The sequence below is a fragment of the Olea europaea genome, chromosome 7, assembly GCF_002742605.1.
Source record: "Olea europaea var. sylvestris chromosome 7, O_europaea_v1, whole genome shotgun sequence".
Classification (NCBI taxonomy): Eukaryota; Viridiplantae; Streptophyta; class Magnoliopsida; order Lamiales; family Oleaceae; genus Olea; species Olea europaea.
Window position 1 is genome coordinate 21752126 of NC_036243.1, and position 9278 is coordinate 21761403.

Here is a 9278-nt window from a genome sequence, read left to right on the forward strand (position 1 = left end):
GAAGGAAAAGTCGAATTAGAGGTTGAGTTGATTAAGAAAAGTGAAAAAATGGGAAAGAGCTCGTGGAAATGGAGATTTCAGACGATTCAGACAACGATGTCACCGTATGGATCCAGACCAGCCAGACATCTGGATCCAGTCGTCTAGATCTCGACATCTGGGTCGTCCGGATCCCAAATGTCTGGGCCATTTCGATTGGCCTGTGCCAGCTATTTTTTTTAAATATTGAATTTAATTGTTTATAAATATTTCATGAATTATGTAAATTGTTTATTTAAGTAAAATAATTAATTATTTTTTATTGCATTTTATTTAAAAAATAAATAATATAAATAAAAAATAAATGTAATAAACAATTGAATATTCAATAAACAATTAAAATAAATAAGAAATTAAAATAAATAATTAAATGAAGTAAATAAATATGAAATAAACAATTAAAATAAGTAATTAAATAGAGTAATTAAATATTAAATAAACAATATACATAACCAATTAAAATAATTAGTGAAATATTTAAATGAAAAATAAATTAAATATTAAATAAATAATTTAATAAATCAATATTTAATTTAATTGTTTATGTATATTATTTGTTTATTTAAATATTTCATGAATTATGTTAATTATTTATGTATATTTTTTATTTAAGTAAATAATAACAATAACTAAATAAGAAACTAATTGAAATGATAAATAACTAATTGAAATAAATTCAATAAAGAAATAAATTAAATATTAATTAAGCAATAAAAATGATTACTTAACATAAATAACAAATAAACATAATTAATAAAAAATAGTTTAAATAAGTAATTAAATATTAAATAAATAATTAGCATTTAACTATTAAATAAACAATTTAAATGAACAATAAATATAAATAATAAATAAGAAGTAATTTAAATAAATAATTAACATTTAAGTAATAGATAAATAATTTAAATGAACCATAAATATAAATAATAAAAATAAGTAATTAAATATTAAATAAACAATTGAAACAAATAATTAACATTTAAAACAAATAATTAAACATTCAATTAACAATTAAAATAAATATTTAATAAACAACTAAAAAATTAAAATAAATAATTTAAATACACATTTAAATACCGAATAAATAATTTAAATGAACAATTTAAATCATTAATTAACAATTAAATATTAGATAAACAATTTAATTAAGTAAAATAACAATGGCACAATTAGGAGACATATTCAAGGAATGCGACAATATGTTTGACAAGTTGAAGCTAGGGATGATGTTTATATTGTAGAGAGCATACTGAAGTGTCATCACAAGAAGACGTCAATCGACGTATTTCATTTGGAGGTTGTTGATGACATTGATATATTCAACAACTATCCATGGGGACAGAGCTGACAGTTATCAGCTCTCCTCGACGATTCTGAGGTACGTATATTCATTTGTGATTTTATGTTGTATGTCATTTTGAAAACTCGATGCATGGTTATTAACTCAGTAAAATGTTAATATGTCAGCTTAAAGTGCTCACTGAGTTGACACTGTTGATTGAGAAGGAGGGTCAGAGTCATATTCGAGGAGATACAGTAGGCAGGCGATGAGGTCCCAAACAGTGACAGAAGAGAGGGTGGCGGAGATGGTGACAGGGTGGGTAGCGATGAAGGGCTAGGGATGTACACATATGTTTCATTAGAATCGTTATGGATGTGGATGGGAGAGGTGTTGGTGGAGGGGACGAAATGAATTAGATAAATGGATCGGATCTGCTCAAATCCGATTCGATCCGTTAAGAATAATTATCCTATCCCATCCGATCCAATAATCCGACGAATATTTAAATGTTAAATTCATATTTGATTAACTATGTTATCGGATATCCGATCCGAAATTGAAAAATTAGAAAAATTTCATTGAAAATCATAGCCTCGACAAGATTTTAATTATTTATTTATTTTAAAAAATATTCGAACTATATTGATGGGCTCACTTATTATATTAGAAGACCCAAATCTTATTATTATTATTATCATCATCATCATCATCATCTAAGTGATGTTTCTTTAACTCATTTCCAAAAGAAACTCCTTTGAGAATGTTTTAGTGATATCGGATAGGATCGATCTATATCCATATTTGATTCATTTAATTAACGGATTATTGGATTCGAATCTTGATTGGGTTATCAGATTAAGACCCTAAATTCATCTCCCATTAATTTCGTCGGATTCGAATCAAATTCGAATCAAATTGAAGTATATTGAATTTTTAGCATCGGACGTGGCGTAGAACTGATAAACTAAACACACATTAAAATTTAAGCATTTTTTTAAATGTGAGCTTTCTTTTATGTACACTGTGATTCGTAGTTGTAATAATTTAAAATGTCACCATTTCTTTTATGTACATTGTGATATTTTCATGCACCATGTGATTTATATTCTAATTAAATATAAAATAATTAAATTAAATTAAATATTAATTTTCTATTCGAATAAGTGATTAAATAAATAATTAAATAAAGTAATGAAATATTAAATAAACAATATACATAACCAATTAAGATAATTAATTAATGAAATATTCAAAGAAGAAATTAAATTAAACATTAATTTTTTATTTGAATAAGTTTTAAAATAAATAATTGAATAAAGTAATTAAATATACATAACCAATTAAAGTAATTAATAAAGAAATATCTAAATGAGAAATCAAATTAAATATTGGATAATTCTATATATACTAATTCATAAAGATGTCCATAATGTACACGTGAAATTTCATGAGTGAAGGATCGAAAAACCTGTTTTTCAACTCTTCGATAATATTATGTCACTTATACATTATGATATAATGTTTTTGTTTAAATAATAAGCAAGTAACGGAGTCATTATTAGTCCATTTGTGTGCTTTCAAATTATTACCTCAAGTTGAGGACCTAGGATCCAACTTTCCTAATTATTGCTTGTGAAACTCTAGCCATTGCTAAAGAAAAGCTTGGCTCTGGCAGGATGTGATTCTGTCCTGCTTTTGATTATCTTTTTGTTTCTGCATGCAAATGTTCGTTTGATAGTTTCGCTGTATTTGTTTCTTGAATTTTCATGGTGTATTTATCTTCACCTGAGTCTGTTGGATTTGACGGTTTGCTCATAGAAGATCATCACCCACGCTCATTGGTGCTGTTAGACTCACAAGTATTGGAGAATAAAGCCTGTGTTACCAATCGATCTACACCAGTTTCTGGAAAGCCGATGCATGATATTCAGGCATTTAGGCTTCTAAACGAAAGCTCTAGAGTTCAGGTTTTCCCGTTGATATCTCTCGTTCTATTCTTGGCTGGTGTGCATTTTTCTAATTGAATATATATGAAATTGTTTTATTTTCTCAATGTGCATGGACGTGGAATATATAATTTGTTAATTTATTTTGAATGCAAAGTCGAATACTATATGCAAGTTTGGAGTAGTAGCGGGTTTTATGGAATGTCAGGATAAAATTAAAGTTTCACCAACTTAAATTATAGATTAAGCCAATCCAAACACGCACTAGTTTCAACATTTAGCATTCAAAGCACATGAAATTTTTGTGCAACAAAAGATACGTATAATTTCATTAATGCTGTAGCTTAGTCGGTACCAACCATAAATTTGGGATTATGATAGCTGAATCTATTTTTGTGCTAGAATGTTGTCGCTTCAATTGTTCATGACACAAAGGTGTGGAACGTGGTGTTAGAAAACCAAGAGCTTCAAGAGTTTCTCCAATCACATAAGAACAGTAAGAAATCTTGGTTATGTTTGTCATTCATCTAGTGATTGCAAGAAAAATATGTATACATCTTTATCGTCTTTTGATTGGCAGGCAATGATCTTCTGGATCATTCATCTCTAAACACAGTTGACACATCATCCGATTCCGGGGAATCTACTGATGGGAGTAAGCCTAAAGATGTTTTCAAGAAAATCAAGGTAACAGTGGTAGATATGCTGAGCAGCTTGCTTGTTAACTTTCGAAATTTCTTCGAAGTTTATAAAGCATTTGCAAATTCTAATGGAAGTGACCGATTAAACTCTTTAGACACTGCTTTGGAAGCATCCTTCATGGGATTGGCTGTCATGGCCATAATGGTAATTTTCATCAAAAGAGATTAGTTATCATCCTCCTTTTGCAGTTTGTGCATGAATTTGTCGAAGCTCATGTCATTGTGATGCAAATACAGGTTGTTCAATACTATACAATCTTACTTGTTTGTTATTGAATTACACATTGGATATCACAGTAAGAAGTCTCAATGTAGCTCATGTGTGGTTGTTAATGTTGCTCTTTAAGCACAAGTTGATGGGGCTATTTTTGTAATTAACCACTTCGAGAAATATTTTTCGTCTCTGATGTAAGCATTCAATAATATTCCATGTTATTTTCTCCTAAATTGGCAAAGGATTTCTTGAGCTCTTTCACGAACTTGGTGTCAATGTTGGCACTCTACTTTGAGCTGGTTAGATGGGGCTTCTTACTTGGTGGCAAAGGATTCCTCGAACCTGTCCAGAATGTTATTATTCTATTCTATGTTATTTTTATAGTTTTGATTAGATTATTATTTTGTTTTTTTTCAAAAATAATCGAACAAAGCAGGAAATGGAGATATTTTCATCTCATTCGGCCCCTATCCTGTACCCATTTCGTCTCCCAGAAATCTTCATGGGGGCGGGGATGTTAATGGCTGCATTATTTCGACCACTCCTGTTGCCATTGCTATTAGTATTGTTATAAATAAAAAAGCAATGATATTTAAACTTAATCATTTATCTTATCTATAAAAAAATTGTATTTTGACTATTGAAATTTCGAATTGTTTCAAAGCGATTTGGTTTCCATGTGGAGCCAAACAACCATTTTTTATTCGATGTTTCAATTTAACCGTTTTTAACGAAATATGTTAATTTGATTAAATCCAAGATTTTCAATTTAAGAATATATATTTTAAAGAGATTTATTTATTTATTTATTATATTATTTTTCATTTTTTTTATGATTTCCCAACTGATTTGTTACCCATCCGTCATTAGTTCGACTTGTCCATCTAAATGGGCTTTGGCCACGAGGTACACAGGAAATTATGCCTCGTACCAACTTTTTAATAAATATTTGTGATATACTTTTCAACATTTTTTAATCTTATATATTGTTTTTATAAACCACCCATTAGGTAACAATTTTTCATCCTAAAAAATTGATTTTTTGACCCTAGTTTTACTGTTTCAATCGTCATTTTTGACTTCTTCACTCACAGGTGCCACCTACTTCTCTCTTTAACGGTCAAAAAATCAATTCTCATAATCACTATCAAATAGGTCCATAGTAAAAATAGAATGTGAAAAATAACCAAATAATCAGCTATTCATTACCTAACTAAGATTACTCTAACAAACATTCCCTTATTATGTCAAATTAAAGAACAAAATCCCTAAATTAGTGTCCTTTCATATTCTACATCAAAGATCCCCAAATTATATTAAAACATACATGGTGATATAATGAAAATCTTGATAGTATTTTTCGTCAAACTATATGTTTATCATGTTGACCCTCAAAAATGGCACCAACAGATGTCGGGTCCATACCCGTCCAGGCAGGCAGATTCCAGTGCGTTAAGATTGCTTATTCAATTAGGCGATGAAATTGGGCGCAGAGGATACGCCTTTGACGTGCGACTAAATAGTTCGAACGTCGGCTAAAGTAATCGGAAAACTTGAAGAGGCACGAATAGCGAATATAATTTTATCTGACATACTCGGAACAATCGCATGTGGATAGAAAGGAAAAAAAACGAATAAGAGATCCAATGGCTAGAAATGTATGGAGCAATGTTTATTTTCCCGTCCAAAATGTGCCAAAAATAATATACCGGTTCCCTTTTCTTTTTCTTTTTCTTTTTTTTTTTGGGTTTTTCCCATTTTTCTCTTTCTGATACATGTGACCACGTCTCTCTTTTTCTCTAAAACAGGGAGGATATATATAGAGTTTGGGGAAGACGTGGTGACCTTTGGATCCGAACCACGTGTTCCTAACTCCTTCTCCTCCTATACTTTACATCTTTCTTACACATGTATTTATTATATTGACAAAGGGTCAACTGTCCTATATTTCTAGGCTGATATTCCTGACATAAGATAAATCAGACGTCTATTCAGTCTTTCACAAAGATATTCGTCAGGTCGACAGATGTGGTAGCCTTCTCATCTATTAGAATTTCAGCCTAGTCTTTCAGAAACTCGACAGGTCGTGAACACGAGAATTTCAGCATAAACCCTTCGCCCCAGGCTGGCAGATGTGGCAACCTCCTCGTCTCTTAGAACTTCAGCCTCGTCTTTCAGAACCTTGGCAGGTCGTGAACATGGGACTTCGGCATAGACCTTTTACCCCAAGCTTCGGCATGTAGCGGTTGAGTGGCATATTGGCCAGAAGAAGGACGTCGGTTTCTGTAGTCTTCGTAACCTTGTTGCTTCGTCTTTTTATATGTTTGGGCTGACTCTTTCGATTACGTTAGTGGGGCTTCCACGTGTTACTTCTAATGGCTAACTTTGTATGGAGAGTAACATTGATCGCTTTAGAAGATTAATATGATTCAGCGTTCATGTTTTCGACGGACTAATATTTTCTGCATTCAAACCGACTTGCAATGAATGTGTACGTTCATCATACTTCCTTTTTTTTTTTTATTAAATTCTATATTATGGAAAGACTTATTTTAAACATATTTAATAATCAATATGGTATTTTTAGTTAATATTATCATGGCATAGTAAGATGTGAACTAATATTTTGTATTGATGTATATATGAATTCTTTCGTAATGTACAATTACTGGTACTAATAAATGCAGTCTATACCCCGATTGGAATTAGCAAATCCTGTAACCAAACAAAATCCAAGGCAACACAATCCAAACACAGCACCTCCTGGCCTCATTGAAATTCTCGAATTTATTGTTCCAATGGTTATTGAACTTAGATTCATATCTTTGATTGGTCACCAATGTTTAAAATATCGAGTTTTGACACTAAACTTAGATCCATATTTTCGATTGCTCATTGAAATTTAGTGCTTTTTTGGTTTAGATTCTAAACCAATTAAAATCAATTTTTGACCGTTATTTCATTATTCTAGCCGTCATTTTTGAATTCTTCTCTCACAAGTAAGATTCACTTTTCCTCTAACGATCAAAAAATAAATTCTCAAAATTCCTACCAAATAAGCACTTAAAATGTCAAGTTTTGGCCATTGAATTTTGAAAAATATTTTATATTACTCAATAACATGAATGTTAAACTTAAAAAAATGTCGAGTTTATAGTGAGTGATGTACAATATTTTTTTAAAATTCAGTGGTCAAAACTCAATATTTTAAATTTGGTGAGCAATTGAAGATATGAATCTAAATTTAGTGATCAAAACTTGATATTTTAAAATTCAGTGACCAATCAAACATATGGACATAAGATTAGTGAGTATTGAATAATTATCTCGAAATTCTCCCCCATTTTCCCTCCTAATATAGAATAGTCTCAATAGCCAACTCCCAACTTCTGCCGCCATCTCTTCCTCCTTCTCTTCCCCATCCGTTGGCACACGCAGAAAACACACACTAGAATGGGTCGTGTAATCATGGCACATCATAAGGGAGCGGGCTCTGTTTTCAAGTCCCACACCGACCACCGTAAGGGCCCAGGCCGCTTCCGCTCCCTTGACTTCAACGAGCGCAATGGGTACATTAAGGATGTTGTGACAAAGATAATCCACAACCCTGGGCATGGCGTCCCACTGGTTCGTGTCACTTTCCAACACCCGTTTCGATACAAGCACCAAAAGGAACTCTTCATCGCCACCGAGGGAATTTACACCGGCCAGTTTCTCTACTGTGGCAAGAAGGCCAACCTCGTCGTTGGCAATGTTTTGCCCCTTAGATCTATCCCTGAAGGTGCTATTGTTTGCAACGTTGAACACCATGTGTGGTTTTGGCCAGGGCAGGATTACGCTATTGTTATCTCCCATAACCCAGACAATGGAACCTCCAGATACTCTTTTTATCTATATTTATTCATTGTTTATGTTGGGAATCTACTTATACATGCACAGCGGAAAATTAAATTATTTCGATTCACATCCAATAGATCTCATTGTGTTTGGTTAGGAATTGTGATAAAATTGTACCTTTTCCAGATCTGCAATCCTTTTGCTTTTCTTTTCATTCCACAACTTGGATTCGCCACCACAGCTGTCCAATTGTCCAGCCTCCAACGGTGATCCACACAGAGAATATGATTGCAGCCTCTAGGGTTTTCTCTTGTGCCAGCAAGAATAATGAAAACCTTAATGGACCTCAAACCCTAGTTATGTATTTATATAAACCCAAATAGGCTCGGCCTGGTCCGGCCCAATAATTAATTAATCCAATTAATTAAACCCGGTCCGTGAATTAATTAATCCAATTAATTAATTCGAAAATATAAATAACAAATCCAATTAATTAATTTATCCAACGATTGTTAAATTAATCAATTGGCAATTTGCAATCTTCCAATTCTCTTTTGTGTGTGACCCATTAGGTTCCCGACCACGATGCCTAACGACGTGAAATATTATTTTGATCTAATCAAAATTGATAAATTAAAACACCCCTTTTAATTTATCGTCAATTCAGATTCGCCGTCCCTGATTGACATCTAGCAATGTGTCAGGGCAATACATGTGACGGGAAATGTCACGTGGTATGACAAAACCAAATTCGTTCGTTTACCGTGAAACTATAATCCCAGTCAATATGATCCGATCAATTACGAGATATGGAGTTGTGTCAATCCCGATCATCGATCATATCTTTCACTCCACTATTAAGTCAATATAAATCGAAAACTCCTTTTCGACTTATGAGTACACCTTGGCCAAGGATTTCATCATTGACTAAATTGAATGAAACGCAGATCATAATCTCCTACTATCTAAGAGTGACGAATCATTTATTGATCAATCACAACCTTCATACGATTCTTGACGTACCCGAACGATGTCGTATTAGCGGCCCTTTTCAGAGCAACATCCAACACCGCCAAAGTATGACTGTCCTCATATAAGGTACCATGACGACCTCAAGTCAAAAGGACCAATTCCACTACCGAACGTTAGAGATTAACCACTGACACTCAGATAGTTATCCATGTGGAATCTCTCGACGGGTCTCCAATGTTTTGTTCTATAACAAACATCCACGTGTTCATTTAAGTGTCACCACACTT

The 9278-nt window shown here is 32.4% G+C and overlaps 1 pseudogene; it reads left to right on the forward strand.

The window, feature by feature from the left end:
- The first annotated feature begins 7635 nt into the window (after positions 1-7635).
- The window catches only part of LOC111397723, a 9899-nt pseudogene continuing 8256 nt past the window's right edge, over positions 7636-9278 (forward strand).